The following is an 11,609-nucleotide window of genomic DNA, read 5'->3' as shown; positions in this document are numbered from 1 at the left end:
ACACACACACACACATTTCCAACGTTAATTCTCCATGACCAAAGAACATTATTTATATGACCCAAATCCTGTGAAATATACTGAGTTTTTTTTGAGACCCAGACTATGATTCATTTTGGTAAATATTTTCTGAGTGCTTAAAAATGTGTTCACTGCTCTCACTGAATAGACTATTCCAGACACATCAGCTGGGTTTTTCATGTCCTTGGTAACCTTTGCCCTGCGTGTCTGACCAGTTATTAGTGGCGTGCAAGGGAAAGGCTAGTTGAGCTTTGCAGTCTGTCAGTCCTGAGTTCGTTGGTTTGAATGCGGCCCTGGGAACTAACCGTCGGGCCTCACACATCCTAGACAAACTCTCTACCGCTGAGCCAGACACCCGGCACTCTTTCAAATGTTGAGACAGGGTCTCACTAAGTTACCCTAGTTGACCTTAATCTCACTTGGCAGCCCAAGCTGGCTTTGAACTTGTCGTCTTCCCCCTCAGCCTCCTGCAGCTGGACTTCCAAGCTTATATCACCAGGCCTGACTATGCCATATGTTTTAAGGCTCCATTGATACGGATACAAGCTCTATTGAACATGTAAAAGTATTATGTCCTTTGGAATGGCCTCTTTGCTATTTTTTAAAATTAGATTTATTATGTGTATGAGTGTTTTGTCTGCATGTATGTGTCCACATGCATGCCTGATGCCCTCAGAGGCTTGAAGAGCTTGTCAGATAACCTGGAATTGGAGATGAATGTGGGCTACCCTGTGAGTACTGGGGAACCTGGGTCCCCCTGCAAGAACAGCAGGTGCCCTAACTGCTGAACCATCTCTCCAGCCCTTACTTTGCAAATTTGTTGTTGTCGTTTTGTTTTGTTTTTTAGAGAGGTTCTCTCATTAGGACCCAGAGCTCGGCAATGTTGCTGACTGGCTCTGGGTATTGAAGTCATGTCCTCATACTTAAGCAACTGGCAAAATGCTGATTGAACCATCTCTCCAGCCCCAGTGATTACAGACTAATCAAATTATCATTCCTTCAAGTATCCAATAGCTCAAAGATAGCAAAAGAGAAAGTTAAAAGTTTTTGAAATATGTGATAAATGGAAACACAACTTACTAAAAGTTTTTAAATCAGTGGACAAAACAGTGGATTTCACTCTGTCACCTTCACAAATGCATACCATGTCCTTTGCTGACACATGGTACACTTCATTGCACACCGCCCCCTGCACCAAGTTCCCTTCTACTTTTCAGTCATATATAGACATAAAAGAAGACATCTCGTGAGTTTCAAGCCTACTATTCTTTCAAGTAGCAAGATGATGTATAAAATCTCCCAAGAGAATCAAGGCGATTTATCTTCTGGATGCTTTTTCCCCAGTCAGCTGTTTGCCAGGGAAGGTAACATGAGTTAACACATTGTAGGTTTTTGGCTGTGTTGTCCTTGTGTGACTAAAGAAACAAGCCAAATACAATAGAGCAAGAGGAGTTCATGCCAAAATCAGAACCCAAACCTTGTACCCTAACGACTAACCATGCCCCTCCTGCTGCGCCTTCTCAGAGAGCCGGAGGCAGCAATCTTTAGGGATTTTGTTGCATGTAGGATGTTTTGCCTGCATGTATGTCTGTGCACCACACACAACCAGGTCAGAAAGCAGCATCGATCTCCTTGGAACCAAGGTTACAGATGGCTGTTAGCCATCATGTGGGTGTTAAGAATCGAACCTGGGTTTTCGGGAAGCTCACCCAGTGTTCTTAATCACTGAGCCGTCTCTTCAGGCCCTGGCAGCAGTATTCTTAACCTGATAGGTGGGTCATCTGCGAGGAGTTCCACAATTCTTGCGTTTCCACCCTGAGTTGTAGTATCCTTCCTTCTTTCTTCTGGCCTCTCCCATTTCCGTGGCACCTGTTTGAAATATCTCAGTTCTAGAACCTTTTAGAATCTTCCAGGCAGTTCCATGATGCCATGACTACTCTCTTATGACCTTATAACGTTCCATACTCTTTGCTTTACCAGCTGAAGCAGTCCTTCCTCTCAGGACGAGCTCATCAGTCTAGCCTGATGACGCCAGTCCCCAGTCCCTGAAGCAGAGCTGGCCCCATGCTTCTCCTGTGTTGTGCCTCATGGAGACCCCAGAGTGGGACAGTCTGGCTGTGAAAGATGCAGGGCTCTGGGAAAGGCGCCAAGATGTCATAGTAAATAATGTGGACCAGGGCAAGGCTAGTTGAGGTTTCTCGTCTAAATGAAAATTTCAATCACGAAACACAGTTTATCTTACATTTCACAACACTGCGTCTATGAACACAATGGCGGGGTTCCTAAGAGCTGGTCCTAACAGATGTCAAGATGACACAAAGCACCAAGTCAAGGGCGCTCACTCCAGCGAGCCGTGTGGTCCAGATGCTCATGTTCCTGCAGCATCCAGCACGCTCATCCTGGGGTCATGCGCACTTCAGTATTCCTGTGTCAGTTTCATTCCTCAGGGCCCACACTTGTCCCTCCCTTTGCCTTCGACAGAAGAAATTCTTGAAAATCATGATGGTAGGTACCAAAAGTCACCCATATCCAATCCTTAGCACCCTGAGCAGGTCCCTGGCTGTGGTAAAGGAGACTTACCAAGCATCACAAAGTTCAGGATCCTGAGGTGGGGAGGGCACTTTGGGATGTCTCACAAGTCTAGAGAGAGGAGCAGGACAGTCATGTCACACAAAGTAGCTGTGGTGAAGAACCCAGAGGTGGGAAACGTGTACTCTGTGAAGGTAGAAAGACCAAGAAACATGGCAAAAGGATGGGGCTTAACTGTTCCCTAGAGGAAGCACAAGGCCTATTCCAAGCACAGAGCCCCAAAACAGAGGTGCACTGAAAACTGCTCCCTGAACACACTGTGGGAGTGCATTGCCAGGGCCGCAGGCAGCTCACCCAGACCCCGGGGCTGTGTCTGTCCTTGGGATGCCTCATGGCTCTAGGAACTGCAGTCTTGGTAGAAGCTGGGTGCCTGGGTGTTCTGTACGTGAACCTCTGATGATTCTTAACTCTTCATTCCCCTCCCCAGGGACTGTCTTTTTGGAAGGGAGTAGGTTGCCCAAGGTCACCGAGGTTCCCTTTCTCTGGGATAGCCAATGGGCATGATTGACCAATGCCAGGGACACAGCTCAGGTTGATACTAGACATTCTGAAGACCCAGCCCAGCTGCAGGGGTTTGGGGTTCAGCCTAGACCATGACAGTACACTTTTGCACTTTGAGGGTGCCTCCCCCACATCCTCCAGCATTTCTGGTCTGAGCTTTCCATAGTAGACTCCCTGATAGTGATAAATGCTCAGAAACTCAAAGACAGCAAGCATCAGGCAGCATTGCTGACAGCCTAGGAAGTCAGAGGCCTTGGAGATCAGCTGAGGAGCAGAGACCCAGATTCTTGGTTTAACAAAGTGAGCTACAGAGCTGAGCCATGCTGCTTGGTACGGCCTCAGGAGTGACCCATGCAGGCCGTTATTGGAGAGTCTTTCTTACTGCAAATACATTTAATGTCCCAGCCACACGGACTGTTGGTTCTGGAGCAATGACCCCCACATGTGAAGAGTCACAGGGTGGGGAGCAGAGGGAGCCCTGAGTGAAGGTGTGTTGTTGACACGAGAGCCCAGCCATGTCAAGAATCAAGTACTTCAGAGCCATGGAAATGGCAAAGCCTTCCCCCACAGTGAGACTGGCAAAGAGGATGGCAAAGCCTTCCTCTGTTCTAGGTGTGAATGTTGACACTACGTGCAACTACAAGTGTTTCACAATGATTTTCCAAGTGACTGCAGAAACCAGCCTCTGCTGCTTTCTCCTTCCCAACTTTAACCTACAGCGACCTCCCACTGAGACTAGCCAACCACTCCAGCTGGGCTGTATACAGTAAACACACCAAAGGTGCTGAGCTTTCTGGCTATTGCATGGGTGATGTGACTCCATCAGAGGGAGCACACCCATCTGATCCCAGCATTCACTCAAAGATGTGACCTCATGCTAAATGGCTAGCAAGTGCCATTGCAGGAATTGGGTGAGGGAGCACCTCCCCATCGGAAGGGCAAGAAGCAAAGTTGTTGAGACTCCACTAAAAGCCCAGGTCCTGCTGAACACTTATCCTGTTGCTTTCTGTAGCCTTATAATCACTCCTTCCAGGCTCTGCACATGGGCACACAGAGGCTGGGGGAGGGATAAGGAGACCCTGAAGATAGGCCATTAATTACTGGCATTTAGGTACTCACGCATGCAAGCAAGTGTTGATTCAACAAACTTCTCTTACATGTCTACTGTGAGCCAGGTTCCTGAGAGGTGCAGGGGAAAGTGTGTGTGTGTGTGTGTGTGTGTGTGTGTGTGCGCGTGTGTGCGTGCAGGATTAATTAGGGTGGGCAAAGATAGCCTCTCTGGGATGGGTGAGAGTTGAGGCAGTATGAAGGAAGCAAAGGGGAACCGGGCCGTTAGAGGTTTCCCTTCTATTTCTGGGGGCCCAGGCTGCAGCCCACCATGGACAGGTGCCGTCCTGGGCTGGACCTCTGTCAGAAGCTGGACAGGGCAGGCGACATGGCACCAGATGATAATGCCTCCTGTCGCCCACACAGCCTCACCAGCTGTGAGTACCACCTGTGGCTCCAGTGTTAATTGCTCGGGAACACTGGGGCTGTATAATTTGGATCAAAAGGCCCCTCTTGGTAGAGACTTAATTGTAGCACTTTGTGATGACCTGGGGCGATCTGCTACCTCTGGGGTTGTGTCTGTTCTCAGCTCTGCCTGTCTCCTTTCCAAGCCTCAGTTTCCCCACCTATAAAACAGAAGTGAGGAACTATTCCAACCCTGACCACCTAAAGGGGAATAAGGAGAGTGGGTAAACCTGGGGAGACCCCATCCTAAGTTCTCACTAACTGGAAAACTCACATTAAAAAAAAAAAAACAAACTCACCCTGCATCCAGCCAGCCAGCTGTGCTTGGGGCTTGGGTCTCTTTTTATGCCAGGCATGAATCCTGGGTTTGCAGAGGTCACGAAGGCCAGGTCAAGGGTCAAGGGTATCTAAGAGCTGCCCTTCAGAAGAAACTGAGGAGAAGTCAGACATGCATTAAAAACACACCTGCTGGGGAAGGAAGTTTTGGCCTGGGCTCTGTCCACTTGGAGCAGGATAGGAGGGCACTAGGCAGAGGAAATCAGATGTGGAGAGAGGGAGGGTATGGTCCCCAGTGTTGGTGGGAACTTCCTTCTAGCTAGAGCTGGGGCTGGCAAAAGTTTTGTGGGATAGTGGGGGAGTCTGGGTCTGCGGGATAGTGGGGGAGTCTGGGTCTGCGGGATAGTGGGGGAGTCTGGGTCTGCAGGATAGTGGGGGGTCTGGGTCTGTGGAATAGTGGGGGAGTCTGGGTATGATCCTTTGGTTACTGGAAGCAACAGGAGCCTTTAAAGAAGTGGGAAGACACAGACAGTTTAACTAATCCCTAATGCCAAAGTCAAGTAGTGGGGTTGTGGGAGCCGAGAGGTCAGCAGGAGACAGCAGAGACATCATTGTAGCCAGTGGCTATAGGTAGGGTCCAGGAGAGGAGAGATGGGCACTTACATCCCACAGGGAGATCATCAGCAGATCCTCAGGAACCACCGCCCCCGAAGCTGCTGTAGATAGAAAGATGTAACTGCTAGCCTCGCAACCCTGCTCACTCCCTTCTGCAGGGCTGGGAAGCTAAACAACTCCACTTCAGACTTCCTCACCCCTCTGGCCTCCAGCCAGATTACCAGGGCACCAAGGAGATGCAGCTGAAACTAGAAGTGGCCTTGAGCCTGCACCAGTTCCAAACTCTGGGCAAGTCACCACTTGCAGCCCCAGTGTGGCCTGAGCAAGCTTTCTATGGGGTCTTGCAGGCTGCTGGAGACTCTGGGGACAGACCAGAATGTCTGGGTGATAGCTACACTCTGTGCTCTAGTCTACTTTCTGTCCCCATTGTTGTCAAGAGGTAGTGGCAGTGGCAGCAGCAACCTCCTGGTTTCTACACCCAGATCCTAGCTGCAGCCCTTGCTAGATCTTTCATTTGAGATGGAACCTACTATATAGTGCTCAGAAGTGGTTCCTGTGTGGCTTTAAATGTTCAGGTTCGTGTCTGTGTAGTCCCCTAGGTACTCCACAAAACACCCCTACCTCTCTAATGCTATTTACTCCAGCTCAGCAGACCTGGGGATCCCTTCCAAAGCTCCCTATTATTCCTTCAAATGACATGATAAAGTCATGGGAGCTACTGATGGTCACTTTAGGATGCTCTGCTGCCGGCCCCTCCAGCCTTCCCAGAGCCCCACTCCCATGTATTAAATTGTTTGCTGAGAAAACAGGAACCTTGGATACTGGCTGGGAGGGAGGCCCCTTGGCGTGGAGAAGATGCCATGCCTAAGAGACTGGGCCAGCGGGTGCAATAGCTGTGTGACCTGAAGGAAGCATATAGAATACTCCGGAATACATTGGGGTGCAAAGAAGGGAGATTGTGGAAGAGCTGCTCAGATGCTACCCCTTAGCCATGTACACCCTGGCTGCCCTCCATGGCCACACTTCTGGGACAAGCACCATCTCTCTGTCAGCTGTTCTCCAGCTACCTGGCAGACAGAGCCCTAACATGTGTGACCTTTCACTGTGTGCACTTGTCATACATGTTAGGATGCCTTCTCTCTCTAAGGCAGTGTGTGTGAGTGGGGACACTATCTTTCCTTTGTGTCTCTGTGCCCAGAACATTAGTCTCCCCCTTAGACCATAGCTGTTGCTTCAAAAAGCTGTGTCATAGCTACCTAAGTCTCCATGGACTCTCCACTGCCAAAGAGAAAGACAGGGCTCATGTGGTCCAGACAGGATACTAGTGCCTGTAACCCAGAGCTTGTGCACAGTAGGCAAGCAGAGAAGACAGAAATAACAGGGCAGACCTATGCAGTCACCGGCTGGGCTCGCTACCTGACTGGCTTCTTGCCTCCATGCTTTTCTGAGGGGCAGGTGCTGGAAATCAGGAGAAGAGGCAGGAGACAAAGTGCAACCATCAACAGCAAGCATTTAAGCTCTTTGTTTCTGGAAACTGGGGTGATGGGCCCAGTTCCCCTGGAACCAGAGGACTTCCATGTAAATCAAGTGGCCCCTGGCCTGAGTTCTCAGCCTTGTGTATTTGGGTTTTTCATCCCTCTATGTACGTCATAGGGTGTGATGCCTGTTTCTCTGCCTGATACTGTACTGGTGGGCATACAGGAGTGGGAGCAGAGCAGTTCAGGAGACTGTGGCCACAGACATCAGTTCCATGCCTGAACCTTCCCCTCCAGGCTGCTCCACACAGGGAAGGCCTGTGGAGAGACTTTTCAGGGAGCCATAGCCATCCACCGGTCACCACCACACCGCTTTGCCACTGTGAGCTGGCGGCTGAGGTCTTCCCTTGACAACTTGTTGCAGTTGGCTTCTGTGCTCATGAGCCTGGCTGTCACAGTCCCTTGGTGCAAAGTCCTGCTGTGTTCAGACGAGTTTTAATTCCTAGCAGGTCATGCAAATACCAACAGAAGGACCTCAATAGGGGAGAGGGGGAAGAAGACAGCCACCATGGTGACAACATTTCATTCTCAGGTTTGAAAAAAAAAATGGCCTTAACATTGAGCAAACAGAATCAATGTCAAAGACAGAGTCCAGTGGCTGGGGCAACCTAGACTCCATCCGTGTTTCTCAAATAAATAAGTCGTGCACTGTGCGCCTCTGCAGTTAAAGCCAACCTGATTTCCCTGTGGAGCACAGACTAGGGCTTAGCATTTTCTGGCAACTATTGACTTGCAGGATTTCACGCAGGTTAAAAATAAAAATGCAAAGCATTATGGTAATCCCTCCTGTTCTCCCAGCATGGGTATGGTCCATTTGAGGAGTGATTTTCCCACCAGCTCTCCCTGTGGACCCCCACAGCGACCCTTGGAGGCCTCCTGTCTCACAAAACAGGAAACTGAGGCAGAGGAGTAAGGCAAAGAGAGGCAAGACACAGTACAAGACTTGGGACTCCACACAGGGTGTTTGCCACTCCATGGTTTATGCTGAAACTGAAATTCCTAAGCCTGAGCCGTCTGTTCACTGGGTATACAGTAAAAATGTCTCACTCGTTTGTTTAGTTGGCATCAAGGACCTTGCAACTGTCTTGGGCTTTTATTGCTGTGGAGAGACACTATGACCACAGCAACTCTGGCTTACGGTCTCAGAGGTTTAGACTATCATGGTGGGAAGCATGACAGTGTGCGGGTGGACATGGCACTGGAGGAGCTGAGAGTTCTACATCTGGATTCACAGGCAGCAGGAAGAGACTGAAACACACTGGGCCTAGCTTGAGCATCCAAACCCTCAGAGGCTACTCCCAGTAACACACTTCCTCCACCAAGGCTACATCTGCTCCAACAAGGCCACACCTCCTAATAGTGCCACTCCCTATGGACCTACGGGGGCTGTTTTCCTTCAAACCACTACAGGAATCTATACTGAAGGCACATTTACCATTTTGCGTCTTAGTGATGGATGCCAGTCCAGGCCCAGTGGGAAAGAGATAGGTTTTCCATGGTGGAAATTTTCAGGTATCTGATAATGTTTGAAAGAGGATGACGCTGCCTCAGTGTGCTCTGGGGACTGAGGATGGTCAGCCAGAAACTTGGGAGTTTGCTGAAGGAGAGAAACTGGGGTCCTCTCAACACGAACCAACACTGGGTATGGGACTGAGGTCACAGACTCAGACTAGTAAGCAATTCTGGTAAAGGGTTGTGAGCTAACCAAGAGCTGGCCAGGGTCCAGGTCTTTGGAGGTGGTAACTCAGAGGTGGAGCTTTTCCCAGAGTTGGGACCCAGCAGAAAATGAGATCTGGAGATTACAGCCATCACTGCCAGGGCTTCAAAGAGACCCTTAGTCTGGGCCCCCTCATCTCACTGTGAAGATCTTGTCATCTGCTCTGCTACTAACTGGCTGTGTAACCACATCCCTGTCACTCAACCTCTCTGAGTCTTTAGTTGTTAACATACAGCAAGGCCTCTGGGCCCGTGATTGTATTGTGATTTGTATATTGTGCCATCCCCACCCCTGAGAAAGAAGTGTGTGAAAGTACCTGCTGGGGTAAAGCCATGATGTCAAGGAATATTTAACTGTGTAAAGGTGTGTTACATTTGTGTATGCTATGGAACATTTCTTTAACTGTGCAAAGGTTTGTTGCTACATTTGTTTAACAATGTAAGGATGTGTTACATTTGTTTGGGCTGCATTAGTTTAATTATGAAAAGACGCGTTGTTGTTCTTCTACCTTGCCTGCCTACGGCAGCTGATTGGTTTAATAAAAAGCCGAACAGCTAATAGCTAGGCAGCAGAGGGATAGGAGGCCCTGGTGGGCAGAGAGAATAACTGGGAGGAGAAATCTAGGCTCGAGAAGAATGAGAGAAAGAATGAAGGAAAACAAGGGAGAGAGAGAGGGACATGCCCAGGGCCATTAGTCTTGGGTAGGTGATGGGATCCTGTGGGTGGGATCGTCAACTGCATTAGCCCTCTTATTAGAGAGCTCCCAGAGAGCTGCCTGCCTCATCCTGTAAGGGCACAGTGAGAAGACATTCTCTAGGAACGAGGAAGACCCCTTCACTAGATGCTGGATACACCAGCACCTTGATCTTAGACTCCAGCCTCCAGAGCTGAGAAACAAGTTGTTGCTGAAGTCAACTGGTCAACCTCATTTTCATGTAGTCACTGAAAGAGACTGAGACAAGAAAGTGCCCCTCAGCAAATAGTTGTCTGATGGATGGATGAATGAATGGATGGATGGGATCCCCAGCGATGCTGGGAGGTGATGGAAAAGACAGTGCCACCCTATCTTACAGAAGGGGAATAGTCTCCTTGAGAGTTGATTAGACTCTTCCAAGGGCATGCAGCTGGTCTGCGGCTGACTTGGTGTGAAGAAGTTCCAAGCGCTACAGTGGGCTGCGGGATGCCGGATGCAAACTTGTCCACTCAGAGCAGCACTCGGACCCTCAAGGAGAGCCCAGAGGAAGCACCAGGGCTGCTACAGGCCCTGGCATAAGCAGGACTGTTTCCCACTCCAAAAAAAAAACAATGGCACCCTCTCCCTGTTCACCTTATTTAAGGCTCCAACTTTTCTGCGAAGCCTAATTGAACATTCCTCTGCGGACCCCTCTACGCAGAACAATTAACCGGCCTCTTAGCAGCAAGCGGCTCCCTGGGCAGAACGCTCAGATTTATGTCTCCTGGGGAGGCAGCCTATTAGCTCTGGCTGTAAATCCCAGGGTCCTGGCTGGCAAGGTGGGTTTTAATAAAATCTGAGGGGACGGAGCCAGGCTAGGGCTGCAGTTTTCGGGGGGGGGGGGCGATGGCGGGGAGAACCAACATTTGCCTGTAATTAATCGGGACTCCTTCAAGCTCTGGGGAGATGCCAGGGTCTTAATGAAAACTCGGGAGCCGAGCTGGAAGCAGCAACCAGTTGGCAGCCATACCAGTTCCCAGCTGGGACAGAGACAGAGAGACCTGGGGGAGCCTGGGTTGCCTCTGCCAAGGAGACTTAAAATTGGGGCATCATTCAGTGGATGTAGGGACCCTGAGTCTGTTCCTCCGAAAACTTTCATGCTAGTTGGGAAATTGCTTCATACCCCCATCTCCATGGGCCCTCTACTTTTAGGGATCCTTGTCCAGCAGTCCTGGAGCCTCCCTGTAATCCTAAAACAAAAAGGTAAATGCCTGTCCCAGCACGAGGCTTCGTGATCCCTAGTGCTTTCTGAGTAGCCCTCAAGCCTTCCTTTGAACTCCATTGTCCCTTTAGCCAGATCTGTACATGTTGGAAGGCCTTGGCTGTCTACCCAGACCCCAGACTCTCCCTTCCCTCCCCTCCCCTCCAATTCCCTTCTCCTCCCATCCCCTTCCCTCCCTTCCTTTCCCATCCCTTTTCCCTGACCCCTTCCCTTCTCTTTCCTTTCACTTTTCTTCCATTCTTTCCTCCCTCCCTCTGTCCTTCCCTCCATTTGTTTCTCTCTCCTCTCCTCCCCATTTTCCTGCCAATCTTTTCCTGGTCTGCACCTCCTGCCCATATTCTTGAATTTCTGGTTCAGCAGCCTCACAAGGTCCCATGGCATGGCCTCTCTGACAGTGATCTGCCTATGACCTCTGCTGGAGCTCGCTCCTCCCCGGCCCCCTGGGATCCCCACCCACCCCCTCCTCTCAGCAGTTATCATCGTCTGTTCAGGCAGAATGCTCACAAGCACCCTTGCCTTCCCCTCACCTTGTCACCCCAACACATCCTGCCAGCTCTGCTGCCAGGGCTCTGACACCATCTTCCCTAGTTTCTGCCCCACCCAAGCCTCTGTGGACTCCCACTGGACCTCGGTGACCTGCTCCATTGAGTTCTTTGTGCTCCCTTTGTGTTTGCCATCTCTCAGATGCCCCTCCGATCAGGCACACTCTCACTTGGCAGTGACGGCAGGATGGGGGCAGGATGTTGACCCACATGCTTCCCATGCTCTGGTTTCGACCCTTTGGTCAGCTGATGATAGAAGCGCTATTGCCCCCACTTTCCCAGTGACATTCACATCCTGGCCTCTTCTACTCTGTCTCCTGACCTCTGTTCATATATATATATATAT

At 50.1% G+C, this 11,609-nt stretch overlaps 1 long non-coding RNA gene across 4 annotated transcripts in view; it reads right to left on the bottom strand.

The window, feature by feature from the left end:
• The window catches only part of LOC113458152, a 14,893-nt gene extending 9,250 nt beyond the window's left edge, over positions 1-5,643 (bottom strand). For 2 of the 4 annotated variants that reach the window (XR_003378575.1, XR_003378578.1), the window contains exons 1-3: positions 5,563-5,643; positions 4,923-5,054; positions 2,602-2,661 (exon numbers count right to left, since the gene is read on the bottom strand). This is a non-coding gene — a long non-coding RNA (uncharacterized LOC113458152). Of the gene's footprint in view, positions 1-2,601; positions 2,737-4,922; positions 5,055-5,562 lie in introns of all 4 variants that reach the window. The other 2 variants (XR_003378577.1, XR_003378576.1) reach the window with 2 other exon arrangements.
• Positions 5,644-11,609: the final 5,966 nt, after the last annotated feature.

This window comes from Microtus ochrogaster, unplaced genomic scaffold, assembly GCF_000317375.1.
Source record: "Microtus ochrogaster isolate Prairie Vole_2 unplaced genomic scaffold, MicOch1.0 UNK5, whole genome shotgun sequence".
Taxonomy (NCBI): Eukaryota; Metazoa; Chordata; class Mammalia; order Rodentia; family Cricetidae; genus Microtus; species Microtus ochrogaster.
The sequence above is the reverse complement of the archived record's forward strand: the minus strand, read 5'-3'. Positions and strand labels throughout refer to the sequence as shown.